Source organism: Ptychodera flava, chromosome 20 (genome assembly GCF_041260155.1).
Source record: "Ptychodera flava strain L36383 chromosome 20, AS_Pfla_20210202, whole genome shotgun sequence".
NCBI lineage: Eukaryota > Metazoa > Hemichordata > Enteropneusta > Ptychoderidae > Ptychodera > Ptychodera flava.
Genome location: NC_091947.1, coordinates 7,712,604 through 7,734,812, shown reverse-complemented (window position 1 = coordinate 7,734,812; position 22,209 = coordinate 7,712,604). Strand labels below are relative to the sequence as shown.

At 34.8% G+C, this 22,209-nt stretch overlaps 1 protein-coding gene across 1 annotated transcript in view; it reads right to left on the bottom strand.

Annotated features, from left to right (window-relative positions):
• Positions 1 to 22,209, bottom strand: part of LOC139119900 (E3 ubiquitin-protein ligase MARCHF5-like) — a 97,572-nt gene that overhangs the window by 60,169 nt on the left and 15,194 nt on the right. The window lies entirely within an intron of this gene.

Sequence of the window (22,209 nt, the reverse complement as noted above, 5' to 3'; positions counted from 1 at the left end):
ATATAACTTAAGTGCATCCACTACGCAAGTCAGCTGAAGGAAAGACTGGGTAAGGTCAGGCCCTCAATATGTACACACAACACTTTGGTACATGTGGCCACTTAGGGCTATATGCACAGCTTGGAAAGAGGGTGATTTAATATGCCTTGCCTTGCAGATCAACATAGTAACTTGTAACATCAGATAAAAACACTTCACCTGTGCCTTTTTACTGCTATCGGAGTTATGATTCATTTTTCATGCTACAGAGAACAAATATTATTTTGTAGAGCCCTGGAGTATTTTGTTGAAATTTGTGAGTGTGTAAGGTCTTTCTGTGAGTTGAATTATTGAATTCAAATTTTGTGGTTTGATTCCCATGTTATCCAGGGAGGGGCAGTCCTGATTTTAGTTGTTTGGTTTCACATTGAAAATTGATGATTCAATCACAAAGCTACCAAATGTTATGAATATTTAGCGACTGAGTCCTCCACAACTTGCCAGTGAGAGATACTACCTATCACGTTGGTTACAAATGTTTTCATGTTGTACGTGTTCATGAAATGATATTTGTGTGCAACCTTTGTGAATATACAACATGGAAAAGATAGCTTTGTACAGCCACGCATTCACTAAAACTTGAACCATATGCACCATCCTTTTTCATCATTTTGTCTGAGTTCAAATGGATCTTTCAAGTTCCAGTAGGGGTGACATTTGATTATTTGCCCATACTTTCGTTACATCTATTGGACACACTTTCACTTTTTCCGACCAAAATTGCGTTGCAATTTGTGATATACAACTTGTCAATAAACCGAAAGCTCAATTTCCTAATTGAAAGGCACTGGTTTATGCAAACTGCATTATGGTAGAATGCACCTCAGGGACAGATATTCTGACTCTCAAAAGTTTTACAATTCTTTTCTCATCTACCACTAGCGGGGATATGTTAAAGTTCTCAACGAAAGAAAAATTTTTACCATTTTAGTTTTCTGAAAATCCAAAATTTTATTTTCTCCCATAAAGTTAACACAGCGATGGCGGCCAGTTTGAATTTCAAACCCTCGTTTTTTTTTGTTGATTTGTTATTACATGTATATATAAAGAGAATGGTTAAAAGTTTCATTTAGGAAAGTTTGAGCAAAAGTCTTTCATTTTCGAGGTGCATACTACCTTAATGAACATCGTTCAAGTATGCAAATTAACCAATACAGAGTCATTATCAGTGGAGAATATTCATTGACCTATTAAAAATTGAGAATTATGTTAGTCAATACAGCCTGTGTGGGGGAATGTCAAACGTTATTGTTGACAAGTTAATTTTAGTCAAGACTAGAGTGTAATTGTCAACAATAACGTTTTATATTTTACTCAATATACTGTGCTAGACATACTTTATATTCAAACATACTTTAGGAAAAGCGTACACAAAAAATACTTATTGCTAGAACACAAATGATATCAAAACTTCCAGATATTGACCCTTTAATTCATCAGATGAACAATCAATGGTGATATCAAGTATTAACCTCACATCATTTGGATCTAGCTTTTCTCAATGTAGTCTTTTCTGGGTATTGTATAAATCAAAAAGTGAAATGTCGCAAAATAAATTTTAAAGTCACAATATAATGTGGGGAAATCTGTGATATTCTATGTGCAAAAATCACTGATGTACAACCCTGTGAATTTATGACTGGAGAAATTCCTGAGAGAGCATCTTGTCTTCATTTAAATTTTACAATGACAGGAGGAAATTAGTGGAGAATTTTAGCTGATTACTTCTGGAACTTTCCTCTCTACTTCAAAGTGAACACATCGCAGGCTACACCACTGAAAAGAAATATGCCAACACCAGACAGCTGCTATGGAATCTTTCCTGGTATGAAGTTTTTCTGTAACCTTGTTCGGCATTTATGGCGAGGTTTCAAAAGACAATTACCTTGTGAGAACGACAGACCTTGCCTTCTTTACTGATGCTGAAGATCATCAAACACATCATGAATTATGCCATTCATGTTCATCTCTTCCTGATAATCGTATCGATCGTTTTTATTTCCAAGGTTTCAGATCAACGGCTGAGATTTTCAGCATTAAAAAAATCCCTTTTAGAATACATATTCACTCAGTTAAGTCAATGGGAAAGTATTGGAACTGTACGCAGTATGAAAACAAAATCAAGAGACTCAATATATTGGTACAGAAAGCCAATATTAATGACATATTATTAATATTAACCTTATGAGTATTAAACTGGCTGAACAAATTCATCATAAATACATTTTCTGATGACTTTTACACAGGCTGGTTGTCCATGTACAATAATATTTCTCAGCCGAAGATAAACTTTTGTTAGAAATCACCGCTACATCACCAGTTGACTTCAAACCACTATCTCCAGATGATATATTATCAGTTGAAGTCTGAACAATATCTCGGTAGATGTGCTGTCTGTTTAAATCTGGACAGGTTCTGTAATGTATAGAGCAATATATCAGGCTGTATCTTCCTGCGTACCTGTCATGACCTTCTCATGATATTTACTGTGAAATGTAACGTGGTAATAAATATCAACTTTTTTAGGCTATTGTGTTTCGGCAGGATATTGAAGACATTCACTGATCAGGTCAGCCTTGTTTGCTTCCTGGAATAATGGCTTGGTAGGAAACTTCCATCACCATTTTGTAAATCGTCTGCTTTGTTGGCTGATATGACAGAAAGGTCAGCCGTGAACTGTAAATTAAATCTGCATTATGTCAAATGCATGAGTGACAAATTGCATTTACCCCATTAAAGCTTTTTTCATAAGCCACGCTTCTGTTTTGGGTAGGTAGGACAGACTAATACCATTTATAACATTTTTAAAGTATGCGGCATCATGTTCTTACAAAGACCTTGATACTTGTGGTCGTGTATATTCACAAACTTTACTGATTTTCATGGAACTGCATGCAATCAAGAGGATGTTTCCAAGTTCCCATTTGGATCACCCAGTTTCCAAATACAGCGTAGTTACATATACCTTTTCAGGTGGTTCCTGCCTTGAAAGTCAAAGATTTACACTTTTGCTGAAAACCTTTTTTTTGCAGAAACTTTGACCCATTCCCCTTCAAAATAAAAATGGAAATCAGAGGCCGCCCAGCAGAATCTGGCGCTAAAGAAACAAATAACCAAATATTTCCCAAAAATTGAAATTCAAAATGGCTGCGAACTCTATGGGGACAAATTTAAATTTTGATTTTTACAAAAAATAAGCCAGTGAAAAACTTTTCTTACTCCGTATGCTTCAAAATGAATCCCCACATGTGGTAGGTCAGAAAAGTACTGTAAAAGTTTGAGAGTCACAATATCTATCCACATGGAGCATTCCACCGTAAATCATTTCTACGGTACGTAATCAAATATATGAAGGGTTCATTAAAATTTATCAATTCTCTGAAACCTCACTTAATTTATTGAAACAGCTGACATGAGCATAAGAAATAAAAATATTATTATAAATGAAAGTGTATGAAATTATGTACAAATCAATTAAACATTTGCTCATATTTACTTGTTCCTAGGTATAAGAGGGGCAGATGTGACAAGCTTAATAAATCAGATTTAATAGTCCAAACGTAGACACACTCGTCAAAATACCAGTTACATCCACTTGTGCCAGAAGTGTACAAGTTTGTATACTCTGCAAATACTCCTAGGAAAAAAACCTGCTGCTAAACTGTTTCAGTGGCTAGCTGTAGTATAACCTCATGCGGTCTATCTGTGTCAAGATTGGAATTGAACCTACGCATGTGTACTCAGAATAATAGGATGAAAGCCATGTTTTTGTTTGATATGACAATATTCCATTACTTCATGTTTGTACCAACATCTCTTTTTTTACAGTGCTTTTATTTCATAGATACCGTAACATATGACGAGTGCAGTGCCAGCATTTCCTGTTAGCGTGACATTGAGCAGAGGATGCGATGTTGATTTTCACTGATAAAACAGATGCTTTCATTCTGAGGAGGAATAGTCACCATACATCAACTGAACACTGTGGGCGTTGACTGAATAAGTAGAGAGACAAACATGGTTTTCAGTATTCAGGCTCATGCTTCATGGATTCTTGAGTGGGTGCTGACAAAAATCTCCACTTCTACCTGCCACAGTGTGGACAGGACAGCTAGAACTCCCACTGGAATGCTATTCACACACGGAAAAACTAACTGCTGAGGCTTGTTTGTGCCTGTTGACCTATCTTTTAAAGGCTATGAGTAATTTCAATTAAAATTGGGTCTATTTGTGTGAGTGCGGAATTTGCAGTACATAAACTTTCTAATGGAATAGATTAGTGTAATTGCGCTCGGGTCAAGTAGCGATATTAAAGCTGATATTTAGATTACTTGGTCAGCTTTCCAAAGGATAGAATGTCTCTCTCTTAATTTTTACTGAATAGTTTAGTATACTTGTACACTGCATTAAGATAGATACAATTAACATGCTAGATTGCAATGCTCCAGAGGTTTTGCAACATGGCAAAATACATGGTAGGCTTCACACATTCCCCAAGCGAAAACGGGTCTGATTTTTGCACCAGCGGCATCTATTTCTGTAGAAACCAGAGCAAGGATGGTATTCACACTCCTTTACATCTGTCTTTGTGCACGCTTTAATTCAATCCACTATGTTTCTATATCAGCTGGGTCAAAATGCTCTACCTGTGGTCCTTTATTGGCAGTTGCCATGGTTTTTATATGGCAGCATTCTTGGTTTGTATTTAACTATGATTGGTGGTGGTTTTTACAGAGCTACAACAATTAACTCCAACTTCCCTATTGGTGCTTGCATGGATTAGAAATCTTGGCAACAAGTTGTCCAGTTGTCTGAATAAGCTGTCGCTATGGGTACCAGTGAAGTATCTTGGTAACCATTTGTTACCATTGATATAGCGTAGATATGATGGCAAGGAGCTTGGCGATTGGCTACAGCTGTCTGCAGCACACACAAGTGAATTTCATGCTGTGGTGATACAGTTTGTTTATGAGAAGAAACTTAGACAGGTAGTCATACTGTGCTACCGTTCAGGAAATACGGTAAAAGATTCCTTGATGGTTGGAACGCCAACCCAGACAGGGAGGAACTTGAGTAGAATCCATAACAAAGACCATTCATGCATACAAATTCGAAATGAAAAAGGAAATGCAGTTGCTGCATGAAAGTTATAAAAAAAGGAGAAAGAAATACCAGCATTTTTCAAAAGGAAGTGAAGACAATTAGCAACGTAGAGGAGGCCATAGTCTTACACAGGAGGTAATGCTGACACATGCACATCTCCTCCAATGAAAACACTTTGAATTGTAAGGATTCATTCACTACGATTAGATGGTACAAACTGAACTTCTACTTTGCAAGACAGTTTCTATTCAGAGAAGATGAAAAAAGACTTTTAAAAGGAATAAAAGGAACACGAGGGAATAGGAGTTATTCTTCCGTGGAAAATGAATACAACTGATGATTTGACTGATAAATTGACGTCCTTTTTTTATGAGAGCTATTGTCCATCAAATTTAACACACTTATTGAGAATACAGGCCCTCTGCAGTCCCTATTCTAATTGGACACCTTGACTGTAATTGAGTGTTCATGGTGTTTTGTCTTTTAAATTGGACGCCAGTGATTTATGCGTCATTTATGTCTTCATCGACATTTTGGCTGGCCATATTCAGGAAAATTATCTACAAACTCAAAAGTATTAGTGGAACTTTCAAGTGATAAATATTGTGATTTTGGTAGTTTTAAGGATTCACATCCAGCAAACTAAATTCACCAAATCACTCTAAATGTCGCAGACCTACATGTACTATTTAAGACATTGCATGCAAAATCTATCATATCACGTATCTTCTTTAAAAATATCTATGAGGCTATACAGGTAATCTTTGAAATCAGAGAGAGCTGTATGAAAATATGGTACATGGGGAAAAGTTTGTGATGATCATTTTTTAAATTTACAAATACTTTAAAAAATTCCTCTGTGTGAGTTTAAATCAGAATGGTGATTAAAACTAAGTGTCTATAACAAAACTTAGAACATTACAGTGCTGTAATGCCGGTAGATACTAAAGCCAATTCATAAATTTTGTAAAAATACAGGAAAGAAAAGTCTTGGTCATCATAGCTGAATGTTGGTAGAACATGAAGCACTGGAAACAGACTGAAATTCAATACTTTGAAATCATTAAAGTATTATGAAATTTCCACAAACGTTATAAACGCATCTATTATAAGTCATGTTATTTCAGTCGCAATGCAACATTGACCACTTTCATGATATCTTGTGTTTGCTACATGCATGAAAACACAGTGTCCATATCGTTTAAATTAATAACAGAATGCATACTTCTTAAATGCTTTATTTGGTAACAAAAATTAATCTGGAAATTAAATATGGTTTATCAATAATGATTGACAGATAACACTTTTTTGATGAATTACTAAAATTAAGGTATCAATGCCAAAAGGTTTTGATAACTCTACAGAAAAAACTGATGTTGCCAGATCGATTCAAACAAGGTGATTAAGATGAAGGTAAAACCAAGATCCTAAGACACTGATAGAACAACCTGCATTGGTAATTGTCACTGAAAATCTTGGTATTGATTTTCTCACGCACACTGCAAAAACAATTTTCAATTTGAGAGATAGCAATCATTCATCCGTGGGGTCTAAAAATAGTACTAATATTGTCTTTCTCTCTACAAAGATCACCTTTGATGGTCGTGCCTGTCTTGGTTTCTATGATGAGATGAACTGTGGTAAAATTATTACTGTTGGTGTGATATGCCTTGGAGATTGGAAACTGAAATAATACTTCTTGTCATCCAAGCATATAACCAGTTTGTCAAGGTTTCAGGTAAGATTTGGAATTCCAGGCCAGGATATGATACGTTAAGATATGTAACATTCACAAACTCATGTACATCAAAATTCAACATTAGAGTCTTCTGGGATTGTAATTATCGATTCTTACAAGTTCTTGGCACAAAATATCCATGACTTATCACAAACTTGAAATGTTTCAAGCAACAAGTCAATTCAGGTGTATAAACACAAAATATTTATGCTTATGGGCATAAAGAAAACTTTTGAATATCTTATTAATATTTTGCTTTCAAGGTACAATTTGAACTTGCAAATTGTATAAAATGTGTATGATATATATACACTTAACAAATATAATAGGGCGGTATACATAACACTCCAGAAAAGACAGAGATATCTAGGCATGCTCTAAATAAAGATCAATAATACATATAAACAGGCTGTATCGGCAAGATGAAAGCATAGACAGGCTCACATTGGATACACCAAGATGGAAAAACATAACCCTTCACGAACACAGTTGACTTAAACACAGACACTGAGCGCAATGTTCTGTGTCGGGGAAAACACTATTTGCATAGGAAACAGGGTCCCTTGTATCAGAATGCATTGTATCTTAAATTATGAATGATTTCCCCGTTGTAACTGAATTAGACATTATTGAGAAATATCTGCGTGGGAGTGAAAAGGTTAAAACCAGGTGAGACAAACACATCCCCTCATCATATTGAATTAGAAAACAACATATTGTACCACAACAGACCCACATTTTATTTTGTTTCTGTACTTTTTCAATACATGCAAACATATGGAAGAGTGTGATGACAAAATGATAACAGATACCTTAGGTATACTAGATGTGTATTTCAAATACAAATTTTTTTTTCAAATTTCTATGCAAAGCCCTTTTCAGTAAAATTGATAAGTATCTAAAGTGGCATAAATGTAGCGGTATATACAAGCTTCCATACACATTTAAATGCGTCATTTTATTTTTAGAAACAATATGATATACAGGCCAACAGGGATTACTTTAATATTACTTGGTTCATGTATTATGTATGGAAGGAAATAACTAGAGTTTGTGTATTTGGTGAAGATTTTGCTGGTGGATGTGAGGATATGACTAAGTATATGTACCAGTGTATTTGTATTTGTGTTTAAATATCCAGTGTGTGTGCCTTTGTGATAAGTGTGTGTGTCTGCATACATTTACGTTTATATACATGTATTCATTATACATGTAGAATGAGCCACAGGGATAGATATTTGGACTCTCAAACTTTTTCAATTCTTTTCTGATCTATCACTTATGGGGATTCATTGTGAAGCCCTTTGAGTAAGAAAAACTTTCACCATCTTAGTTTTTTTGAAAATCAAAAATTTTATTTTTCCATAGTTAAGTTAACACAGGGATGGCAGCCATTTTGAATGTCAAACATTGGTAAATCTTGGATAATTTATTTGTCTAGTACAAAAATTTGCACAGTGACCCCCGATTTTTATTCTTGATTTTGAAAGTCAATGGTTGAAAGCTTCCTTGAGGAAAGTTTGAGTGAAAGTTTAAGTCTTTTACTTTCAAGGTGCATACATTTGTAAGCTCACAACATTTAAGTACATTTATGCATTTGATAAACCTATACCTGACACTGATAAGAATACCCAGCAGAAACTTTATGAAACTGCTTAATATAATGTATACATTTCCTTCTTCTAAAGGGCAATATGGTAGTAACTTGTTATTATTTTGACTTGGAGAGGTATTGAATTGAAATTGCATACAGTCCCCACTTTTCCAAATAACTGGGTTCACTTATGCAAAGTGTATTGATGAACATTGTTTCAGTATGACAATCAATCAATGATGAGTCATCATCAATGGAGATTATTCATTAGCCTAAAATTGAGCGTTATGTATGAAAATCATGCAAATGTAAAGCAGTTTGGAAATTGGTGTTTCTCCAACTTTAAAATATGTGTAGAACTGGTAACTATGATAGTTAAAATGACTTGAGAACCTGCTTAACATTCTTTTAACTGGCTAACCTAGACAAACACCTTGCCGCCCTATGGGGCTTGAATATGCTTCTCTGAAATTTACATGTTAACCTTGTAATTTGCATATTAGAATTCATTACACCTGTGAATTCACAGTGTACCAATTTACTTTGTCAAATGTATCCTTATTTCAAACTGTCCACACAGCAATAATGCCCTCCACATGTGTATGAAGAGCACATGTACCATATGCCCTTTTTCAGTTATCTCATAAATACATTGCTGTGGCCATTTAAAATGCTCTCAGACAAAACATTGTTTTTGTTGTGTGCGTATTGTATCAAATTGTCCAGTAATATAATTTATAATGCCAAAAACAGTTTAGTGCCTTATGTTTCAATCAATGACAAATGCATAGTGCAGGGTAGCATCAGCCATAAAATGCTGTAAAACTTATTCACCCTGGTGCGTATAAAAAGCATCATGGAACCAGTAATAGGGCTATTGGAGAGGTTTGCAAAGCTCTCAAAGACTTCCTGTTTGGAGATAAAAAGAGTTCCGTCCTTGTCCACTTCTACTTCAGGACGGTGACAAAATGTTAACCATCATGTTATCAATAAATCATGCAATATTAATGACGGCAGCAATAAGAATAATACACATTCATCAAGCCATCAATATTGCTATTTGAAATTTAGGAATTTGGGCCATCCAAACATACTTCAAAAGTATTTGTGCCATGGATTTACCCTAGTTTACTCTTATTCAAATCAAAGTATCTGGAGTTTGGGTACAGGATGTGTCATATCCATACAGAAAAGCATGAGTGACAGGTGTGTTTTGTCAATAATACCTTGCTACTTAAATGTACCTGTCCGTCCATCTGAGCCATGATATCGCACACCACACTGGTATACATTTACTCATATTGCAGTGCCCATGAAGCTGCTGTAGGTGGCAGACTTGACCTAATTTTTGAGTATTATTAAATAGTCATGGTCAATATCAGCACTCAAAGCAATCAATAAACGATGGAATATTGAAGGCTGATTAATAACTGATAATGAGTGAGGAACATAACGTATAAGGTGAACTTGAATATTGGACAGTGAGACATTGTTAGAGCAATAGGGTTTTTATTGAAATTTGTTGAGAAAGCTTGTCAATGATCATTATCACAGGGTGTGTGTTGTTTGATTCTGATTGTACTGTATGTGATTGTATATATCTACTAAAGTATCTAATTTGCATCTGTAGACTCTGCAAATCCTGCACTGTTTGTCTTCCTAACTCTAAATGTGTATTTTGCAACACAAATTTAGTCTCAAATATAGGCTAACAGTTGTGCACCTGATCTTCATGATGAAGTATAAATAAAAGTACGTTCCCACCACTGATGAGAAAACACGGCATGTTCTAATGTATTCCCTGTAAAGCCACTCTCTGGCATTTCCAACACCACAATCTCCTAACTACTGCTGTTCATTCATCAGAACAATTTCCTGGAAAACTCCAACGGCTCTCTTCCCATCACCACCTGTTTGGTCAATAAAACTTCTTTTGTAAACCCAATGAAATATCTTAATTGATGGGTTTTTTGTTGACAATGTGTTGAAATTTTGTTTTCATATGTGCAGCTGTTATTAATCTGATGATTTAAGCATGAAGAAACAAAACCCTTGCAAAGTCAAAGAAAGTCGATAAGAATACTTTCCGTTGTGAGGTGGTTGGTCAAGTTTTCTTTCCAAGCATTCTATTCATTGTAGTATAAAGTTAGAACCTATAGTGTGCCAATACATCCATTTCAAGAACATTTTTCTTCTCCAGATATTGAACTTATTGGATATTAATCAGTGTTTCAATTTTTTTTCAAATAGCTAGAAAATTGTCATGCAGAGGTGACTAGTAAAGAAGAGAAATTCACAGTTACTTTTCCTTTCATAGAACAGAAGTTTTTAAAAGGAATAACAGACAGTCAAAATTAGTGAAAAACCTAGTCTATTTGACCGGTTTCCAGCAAAAGACTAACACACTGAAACGTGAGACTTGATGAAATAAACACATCCTTAATTGTCTCGATGAGAGTGACGCATTGAACAGGCTTGGGAATTGTGTTGAGTTTATATCATGCATCAAACACAGAATTAGACTGTGTTAAATGTCAAGATGACTTCACAGAAAAATACCGTTCTGTCAATTTAGTGTTAAAAAAAGGCTTGCTGGAAATTGCATTCCAAGTATGGTAATGATGTTCTTTTCTTTGGGGCTGCTTTTGGAATCGCTGACAACGACGTCAAACTTGACATTTCGCTGCCTGTGGCAATGAGAGAATCGTTGATTGCAATGCATTGATTACGGGGATACAAAAGTCTAGCACTGGCTGCAGGATGTGTACGAGTGACATTGAAATATCTCAACAGTGCTGCTATTTCCAGTGGCATACACAGGTGATCTGCCCATAACTCCGTCACAGCAAGACCTGACATTTCACGTTATTTGTAACGTGAGCAACATGTAGAGAGAGCTTATACATCAGAACCATGGGGGTAAAAATAGCATGTATAATAATACCTTCAGATTGATTATTGTAGGGAATATAGAATATTATGTGCCGCGTGTAGAAAATTATCAATTTGTTTCATAATGGAACAGGGACAAATTATTTCCTTTCATATATACCGCTGTCTTGTGATGAAAGAAAAAAATCCCTCACAGCTACAGATTGAATTATCCACCAGAATATAAACACATTTGGCAGATCTGATGTAATTGACGGATAAATCGACCATCTTGGAGTAAATTTTTCACAAGACCTGTTGCAAACTAATCTGTGACAAACTGAGAAAGTAAAATGAAAATATTAAATATAGGGATAAAAAGCTTCCCTCAGCGTTTCAAAAGTTTTGAAAAATCTGCACTAGCAGTGGTTCTATCAGAAAAATAGTCTTTCGTAACAATCAATAAATATTCATAGATGACTTTTGGTTATTTACTCACAGTTGTTCGTCAGTTGATATATTTTACACATGTACCACTGGTATTGCAAGATTTTTGGGGGATATTTATATAGTAGACGATAAAATCATGTCAACCTGTACACTAGCCAAGCATAACAATCAAGAATCCATCTGTGAATCAAGCACTGCCAACTTTCAAAAATCGCAGTTTGACCCTTGGGGTCTCAACGGAGCTACACACCAGATACAAAATCAGAACAGAACATGTAATGTGTCCATGTCATCATAATATTTTTCTGTAATTTTGAGAACAGAAAAAAAAAAAAGAAAAGTATCTTTTCAGTTTATGCTTTTACATGAAAGTTGAATTGAGAGTGTTGAACTCAAAGCCATTAAACTCAGTATATGCTACAATAGCAATGGAATGAAAACATTCAGAAAATTTCACAACATGCAAATATTAAAAATTTTCCAATTTTTGTACAGTACACGCACTTATAACAAAACACTTTGACATCTTGCTGTGCAATTTAATGCATATTACCTATTAACACAAAATTGACAAAATTATCACATACACAAACTTTCACATTTGAATTCCTACAACGTTAAGAGTCAGTTAATATAACTCAATAAAGCTATAAAAACTGAAATAGAAGTGTGAACGTGTCCATGAATTTATATTAAAGACAAACATTGAGATGGACAGTTCACAGATACATTTTTATAGTAATAGATTTCATGGTTTATGGTATATTGCATGTTGACTGGATACTGATGCGCTGTTCACTATTGCTGACTTGACAAACAAATTGCACGGCACATATTGAGATATCTAGCATCCATATGCATTGATCCACAAATTAAGTACATGTATTTGCAGTAACACAAGGCACAATGTTGATTGATGATACCTGGGAAACAATTTAAAATCCTTCATTTAATTATATACACTGTCATTATGGTAATGCTGTACCACATGTAGTTATGACACAAAGCTCCACTACATCAGATAGTCTTGATGACTTTTACAATTTACAAATTTCAACACATATCAGAATAATGGAGTATCCTAATATTCCAGAGATGGTGTATATAGTTCAAGACATGTGCATGAGTGATTGTGAGTGCTACTACGGTGTATGTCATGAACTGGTCAAAAGCTCGTGTATACTACGGTAATCTTTGGGGGAATAATTATGCATCTCTAAAGTGAAAGACTTAAATTTTTACTCAAATTTTTTGTAAAGGAATCTTTCAACCATTCTCTCTTCAAAATCAAGAATAAAAATCAGGGGTCACCTTGCAAATTTTGGCACTAGAGAAACAAATTACCCAAGATTTACCAATATTTGAAATTCACAATGGCTGCCATCCCTGTTAACTCTAAGGAGAAAAATAAAATTTTCAATTTTAAAAAAACTACGATGGTAAAAGTTTTTCTTTCTCAAAGGGCTTAAAAATTAGCCTCAACAAGTGGTAGATCAGAAAAGATTTAGAAGTTTGAGAGTCAAAATATCTGTTTCCCAAGGCATAGAGTTATTGGGCTAGTGGTATTCAAACACTGTGTTGGCTCTATGGTGGAGGTTTCACCTCTATCTCAGATGTCATCACCAAAGAATATTTTTCTAATAATTGATTTCACCGATAGACTTTTACTTTTTAAGGAGGATCCTCAGACTTTTAAATTTTATTAAGGAGGGTCCTATTTCTCATGTGGTGTAAAGATTTGATTACAAAGTAGAATTTGTTCACATTTATGCAGAAAGGACTTTGATATTGTGGATGATGAAAAGGCAAATTCTATAATCTTTATGTATCTATACATATGTACCATATATCTGTACAAGGACCAAACTAAGATGGAACTTTTTATACTGAGAAACTCTGCAAACTCTGGTCTCTCTCTTGTGATGTATAGCTGTGACTATGTGCAACTATCACAAAGGTGATATCACCATCAGATTGTTATCATATCATATCTATGGCTAGTACACATGGGCATTGACATACATTCAGGACACCAAGTACATGACACTTGACTTTTTGTACAAATTCCTAATTTGCGGGATGTCAATCCAATTGAACCTTGACATAGCCCCTCTCATTGTCTGACCTTTCACCTTAGCCTTCACTGATTAGGAGGTAGAATCTAAGACTGACATAGAGTGACGCCTAGGTGACTAAGTTAAATTGTACTTAGCAAACAACATATCCATTGGGAAGTTGAAAGATTGACATGAAGGTCTTTAACCTTTTAATTGCAACAGGAAAGGTGGATTACTATAAGCTTTCCAAGGGTCTCAAATTTATTCCCCTGGTAGGGTAATGTGTTAACACTGATAAATGGAAAATAAGGTCTTCACTTTGTGTAATAGACGGACTGTCATAGCCTTCCCATTAGATTGATTTGCTCAAACATCTTTGAGAAGTGTTACCATCAGATGTGTCAACGGTAAAAGTCCACAGCGAAGTGCTGAGATAGACTTAACCGTTGAGAAAATGTACTCCTTGGTGTAGAAACGTTATTTGGTACAAATAAAACCATCAAGGTCGTATGTGCCAAGTTTCACAAAGTAGCACTGGTTATACTGTGAAATCAATAACTGTCCAACAGCTGTCAGAAGTTTGATTTGATCAGATGCTCATTACAGAAGCTCAAACACCCGTCATTACTCAAATGTAACCTTTCATTGCGGGCTACAAGGGAGCATTTAACAGGTATCTTATTCATCATTTATAATTAGCAAACACTTAATAATTTAATCATTAAAAATGGTACCCTGGGGAAGGAATCAAAGTAAACACATCACAATTGACACACTCACACTCATATTAGCAACACTTCTACCATTACATGTCATTTCTTACTGTGGTGTTAGAATTAATGGCAGCACGGCCATGTGTGCTTTGAGTGCATATAAATCACTGGCTTCAAACTCTGTAGGTTTATGGATTTGAAAAAAGGAAATATTGCATGTTTCAATAGTTGGTGGTGGTGAAAAATGAACTGTTTCTTAAAAATCTTGGATATCACTTTCAAAACCCTCATTCTTCATTGCTTTATTTGTTTTCTTCATCAACTTCATCAATTTCAACATTGGTTTTCATGACAATGTTGATATTCATCAGGACACCTGGTGCATAAATTTTTTTTGACTTTTGGCCCATACTGCAAATAATGTTACTGGCAATGGCTGCAGGTTATGTGTATGTCAGCATGTCTCAACTTTGCCATGAGTGTCATTCCTGAGATGGACCACTGAGGGTGTACTCTCGTCACTTGTTTATGATTGACCTCACCAAGCAAACGTATTTTGCATCCTGTGACATTGATTGTTGCAAAGCAGATAATAACATACAATTCTTTATTGTTTACCACAAGTCAATTTGGTTGAACTTTGATGTCATATAAATTGCCTTGACAATGCAGGTACCAAATACTGAAATGACTTCATCAGGAAAAAATCTAGAACCTTTGTTCAAAATGCTAATTCAAGTGGTAAATTCAAGAAAAATATAAACTACTAGGTATGGGTGCCAATGCTGGTCACAATTTGAATTAATTGTACTGAGCCATTAACACTGAATCATTAGCTTTTTGATTTTAACTTCAATGAAAGTAGACATCACGTGCAGTAGCTCTGCACACATGCCAAACAGGATTCAGTACACGTAGACCGTCACCCTGTATAGTAACTTCCATTTCTAACATTAAATTGAATTGGTGACCAAATATGCTGTGTTGCTGTGGGTTTTTCCATTTTTACCTAGAGAAATAACTTCTCTCTCTTTTGTTAGGGCTAATGATGTGGGAAATGCAATACCTGCAGTTTAGTATTATTAATTTCATATATATTATCTTTGCAAGAAATTGAATTTGATGAAAAAAAGGGTGGGTAGATTTTGTCTGCTTTTTAGTTCAATGAAAATTTGACCTGGGGCTATCAAATTCGTCTTTTATAACGGAACAAATGCAATGCTTGTTGTTACAATATTACAGCAAACACTGAAACACAAACATGTCATCCTGGTATTTTAAGAATTTAATTCAATAGTACTCTTCAGATACAATACACCAAGCTGGTATTATTCATACAATGAAAGGTAGCCGGATGGACATGAAAGCTTCAGCCAGTTGAAAAAATTCATTTCAATAGCCAACTGCAGTAGTTTCATGTACTACTAGATATTCAAATATTGTTCACAGTTGGCCTTCTGTGAAGAATGAGTTAAAATTTGATGATACAGATAAAAAATTCTCAAGGTACTTGTCCGGTTACCGTAGTTTCCTTCACCTTGGTTACTTCCCAAAGAGACAATATAGAGGATATGATGAGAAAATCCTGTCCTTCTAGTTGCGTAACTCATTCTAAATATTACATGATTATCATGCAAAATATTTCACACATGATCTAGTCACATTTGGGTGACAGAACCAAGTCGGCCAATGTGGCAGTATCTATGCAATAAAAAAGAAAAGGCAAAGTTCTGGAAGTAAAAAAAATTACTGTTTTATCTCAAAAAATTACTCTTAGTTTTATCTCAAAAGTCCAGAGCCATCAACTGTACAGACCTATAAACAAAGAGTTATGGGTTGAATGTACCTGACACTAGAAATGGAACAGTCATACTGGGTTCAACAAACTGTGACCTGTTTCTATATCTTTAATTACCTTAAACACTTTGTGAGGTTCAGACTAATTTTGCTGTAATTACTTGATCAATAAAATGCAATTAACAGGAATAAAAGAATATGCATTTTTGATATTCCAGCACACAATATTATGTAATATGTATATTGCTCTGCGTTTCTGCACTGTTCACTTTGGTCGCTTGGATCCAAATATCCATGAGTATGGTGTATATGTGTGTGCATGTGCAATATATATATATATATATATATATATATATATATATATATATATATATATATATACATACACACACACACACACACACACACACACACACACACAGACACACACACACACCACAGACACACATTGTGTACTGATTGTAAACATTTCTATGAAAATATGAAAATTCATTGAGCAATACGGTATGTATCAGTAGTAGTCCATCATCACTCGATAGACATGAAATTTATTTAAACACACACAGACTCACGGAGATGTAATAACAATTCAGAAATGAAGGTGCCATTACCGAACATTCTAAGGATGTTATTAAATGCATACACATCCTACAAACATTTGCAGGGGAAATTCTACCTTGAAATATTAATAAATTAAAGGAAAGACACATTATTGTATTGGGAAGGTAACGTAATTATTATTATTATTATTATCATTATTATTAAGACTTTTTCAGACTTAACCGTCCATATAATCATTACCCAAAAAAGCTTACAGAGAAGTTACTATTGTGAGAAAATGACGGTTGAAATGAATACATTTGTCATAATTAAACAAAAAGAAGGTTGTTCCATTATTTCATGATCACAGATGTGAAACACAGAGACTCACACATTTGTAACATGAAATATATTGTAATAAAGCATATACAATTATCAACTATAGTTTTTACATATCTTTGGCAACTTTGCTGAAAAGTTAGACAAAAATACAGGCATCTGGTGAGAAGTTGTGGGCATGAACTGATGTTAAATATTAAGAACAAAAAATATGGCAACATTATAAATCATGGTGCCTTTTATTTCTGGAGAGCAAATTACCCATTTCAATTTGAATGTACTGTGTGATATTATTAGTGTGCAACTCAGCATCACATACTAAAAAAATCTTTGATTAATAACTGTGTAATTTCCTGTTCAAATTCCAATACAAATTCTAGGTAATGCTTGGAAAACAATTAAGCAACACGTGGCGAGGTGTTGCATGCTACTAAATCTCTTGATCAGGCTGTAAAAATTACATGCTGACAGGAATGTAAATATCACTTATTTTGAATAGATTAAAAAAATATCATTTTCAAAATGTATTTACGACTTCAGCTCGAAGTAGATATCTATTCAGGCAGGCTTTCATAGCTACATGCATATTCCCCATTCCGTTTCACAGAATCCATCAGTCCATGGCAGAGATTGTCAAATTCACCTTTATCACCTTTATCATACTATCCACTGCTTTGATTATATACATTTTTGTCTTTCTGCAGCCACCAGCATGCTTTAAGCATTTCATCACAAGACAATTCAACCTCACTGATGAAAACATGGCAGTTGGATTTCTAAGGAGGAAATTTGGAGGTCAGGGCTTGAGAAACAAGCATTCTACTGTACATACAGTAATATGAACTTGTGATGAAATCTGCCAGCAGTGCAAAAGTTGTCTTATTTTTTTCAGTACAACAGATCCATTCAATATGTTTATTTTATCGACATAGTACATTTGTAAAATGGACTGATTAGTGAAGGTGGTTTTATGGGAATATAACGACTTTTCCGTTTGAATACTTCAACTACATGTAATATTGCATTTCATTATTGTTTTTAGTTGAATTTATTACAATGACATATATTAAAAGCCAGCTGGAGGTGCTGATCAGCTGTGAATGCGTTTTCGCATGTACGGCTAGCGGCTGAAATAACTTACTTTATGAACTACCTAATCCAGTCTTTGGACATGGGTTCAAACAGCAAGGTTTTAAGAGATAGAATCCAACACCAATAACTTCATAGTATCACCACATTTGATGTTGTGCTTTGAGGTTGCATCTCATGGTGTTAAGAATTGTAACCTTTCAAAGATCACTTTTGTTGCACAGGACTATTTTTGCGTACAATGCATGTTCCTCTGCATTCTATAGTTCACTGATGTCAAGACAAGAATTTTGTAACCTTTTCACCATAAAACTTTGGTCATACTCTATTGTTTGACCTATAAACACAGGGACATTGATGACCATGTCATTGTTATCTATCAGTCTTTATGATCTGTCTGTGTTATCTATGCATTCATCCTTTTTTCTTCATGTTCCAAGATTACATCAGAAAACGTCCTCCACACTGCCCCTGACCATGAACAGCAGGAAGGGGACACAACTGTTGTACATGTAGCATCACCTCCCCCTCTCTATCCTTGATAACATTATGGACAAGTTGTTTCACTAACTGAATTTTGGTTCAATCTAACTCTGATGTGGTCGCATAGATCAATATGCTGGGAAGCAGGAGGTAAAGGTTTATGTTAGCAATTACTACATGTACTTGCTTTGGTTTGAAGACAACAGTAGATTTCATACGCTGGCATTTCCTCAGCTACTGCGTGAACTGGCATGTCCGTTGCAATTAATCCCAAGGCATCAAATTTACAACCTATGAATGGTAATTAAACAATTACACCATACACGTCAAATTATAACAAAGTGATCTTGTAACTTAGATATGACTCAACCCATGACTGACACACTATATAGCAGAAAACTGATGCAGCCAGTGTAATAAGATTCGTATGAAAGCTTGCTTCAACACTTATGACAGGAGTTGAATAACCTAATCTCTACGTCTGTGACCTTAAGGCTTAAGGTGGAATGTGCCTCGGGACAGATTTTTAGACTCAAAAATTTTTACAACAAATTTCTGGTCTACATTTTATGAGGACTCATTTTGAAAATCTTAGAGTATGAAAAGTTTTCACAGTCATTTTTTGAGAAAATCAAAAATTTAATATTTACCAATAGAATGACACAAGATGGTGTTCATTTTGCATTTTAATGGTCAGTATATTTATGCTATTTGTTTCCATAGTCTGAAAACTTCCATAGTGACATCCCCCTCCACCCCCATATTTTATATTATTCTTGATTTTGAAAGAGAATGGTTTTAAAGTTTCTTTAGGTAAAGTTTGAGCTAACTTCTCAGTCTTTCAATATATTACCTTAACCCTTTGAACACCAAAGTCAACTTTTGTCGTCCTTATAAAATATAGCTCAGTCAATTTTTGTCAGATTTTTTCAGAATTTTGATAAAAAAGTGTGGCCAATGAAATGCTGTGTTCATTTGGTCTAAAATTATCAGAAATATTATAGAAAAGTGCATAAAAATTGGTAAATATTATATGTTGCACTAAATTTTGGTCGGAAAAAATACAGCACTCAAAGGGTTAATAAGTGTGTCAAAGGATGACAAGTGATTAATACACAAGCACCTACTATCCTTATATCCAATGTATCAGTTGTTTCAGAAAATTGTGAATCAAACACACCTGAAAGGTGAAAATACTATCCCTTAGATCTCTAAAGGAAACCAAATAAGAGGACAGTACATTCTAAGTCCTATAATCAAATGATTTTCCTAATAATCACCAATCTCTTGCCAACATTTTCAAGACATTTGATTTCAATTTTGATCAGTAGTCTGTAGAATTTTTGAAGCAACCTGTAAATAGGGTCATTCACCTGACATCTGTACACATGAAAATAGGCTTTTCAACGTGGCACCAAATACGCTGACCATTGAAATCCTCGGTGACAAATTCCTTGGTTGATCTGAAAATGTGTTTGTGACACACGTGGTGATCATATTATCACCAACTGTGTCATAAATACGTTGAAATTCCTATTAATTATGAGAATTGACAGTTACTTGTTGGTTTCAAACAGTTAATAGGTTTCATTCTAATATTTTTCTCCTTTTTAATGTACAAAATTATGAAAGGTAGGCATATTTAACCAAGAATATTGTAAGTTTTTCAACTCTAAACTGCATCTCCAGGCACACAGATACTAGGTCTCAAAGGAATTTGACTGCCTTACGTGAAAGTGAATGGATCACAATAAGGAAGAGAATACATAGTTGCTACAAAACCTAGTTTTCGATATTATGGCTTGAAACAGACAAAAGGTTTCCATGAATGTTTTTTTACGTAACGTTCCCAAAAATTCAAACCAAATGATGAGTGCTTGTATTCAAACACAACTACCGTTCTTTCATCCATATTTCTTTGTTTAAGAAAATTTGAAATAATAACTGCTGGTACTATTGAAGACTGGGAATGGAACAATGGAACTGGCTTCACAGAAATTTTATATGATTCATCGTATTTCATTGCATAAGTTAATTATTCAAGGCAGGTGAGATATTTGGATAATAATTTTTTGACCTCAACATGTACTCTTTTCCATTCAGGAATCAGGCTACTGATGAGCTAAGCTTTTAACAGTTTTTGTGTTTTCATTTTGTGACTGTTTCTCTTACAGCGTTTTTGTTTTACTTGTACTGCATTCTCCAGTGCCATACACTGTAGTTCTTTACCATAGCACAACACCAGTTCAGTTGTATTTGCTTCAACTGCACTATTGTACCAAATTGTACCGTCAGCTGCTTTGGTGACCAGCAGCTTTGCAGGCCATTTCTACATTAAAATTTCCATCTAGACAAGCACTGAAAACAATGTCCAAACAACATATTCCAACTATGTGGCTCAAAGTGACTAATCGTCTATTTGTCGTTTCACTGAAACTGCTTCTTATCAAGATCAAGACATGTTTAATAGCGGTAACCACATGGTAACAATACCGCTTGGGACACTCAAGCACAAATATAGCATCGGTTTTTTATTATTACATCTTTCCATATCTGGGACCTAATCATATTTAATCAGTTAGATGGTAAAGTTGAATTGGTATAAGTGTGGGAACTATTTCAGTAGCAGGTGTGGCATATGCTAGAGTACAGTCACCTGGCTGAACTGTGTCAAAAACCGCTGGCGTTGGTTCTGAACAACCCACAGTTGAAGTGGGGTTATGTGACTGTGCTTACCGTCTGACTTTAATTCTGCTGGAGATAGTTTTCATGAGGCAACAGTGCATGAATTTGTCACCTGAATAGTGGTGTAGCTATGCATACATGCTTCTCAAGCTAACAGGGAACATTAGTATGTCTGATCAATGTTATTTTTTGGGCAAGAATATCATACAATCTTGTGCAGAACCTGCTAATAGCAGAAGTCCAACAGACATGGCCCTTTCTCACCATCTTGACTGTGAGATGCACTACAACTTGAAAACGTGAAACAAAATAACATGTTACAATCAATTCTTGTGACTTGTTGATTGCTCCGACTCAAGTTTGCTTGGCCTCAGCAAATGGGATAAAAATATACATAACTAAGATCTAGAAACTGTGGTGAGAATTTGATTTTTAACCACAAATCCTACTACTGTGAAATAATCATAGACTACACTATACAGGAACAACCTAGACACTATCACACCATACGTTCCTTCCAAATTTGATAAATTTTATATTTTCTTCAACAAAGTGGCAAGTTTGTCTCATATGGTAGACTGAATTATCAATTATCTCATCATCCAATCAATAAAAATATGCTGATATTGTACAACATGACCAGAGAGGCAATAACACATGATGTGTTCACACACTACCCTGTGATGTGATAACAATACATTGAAATAGGGT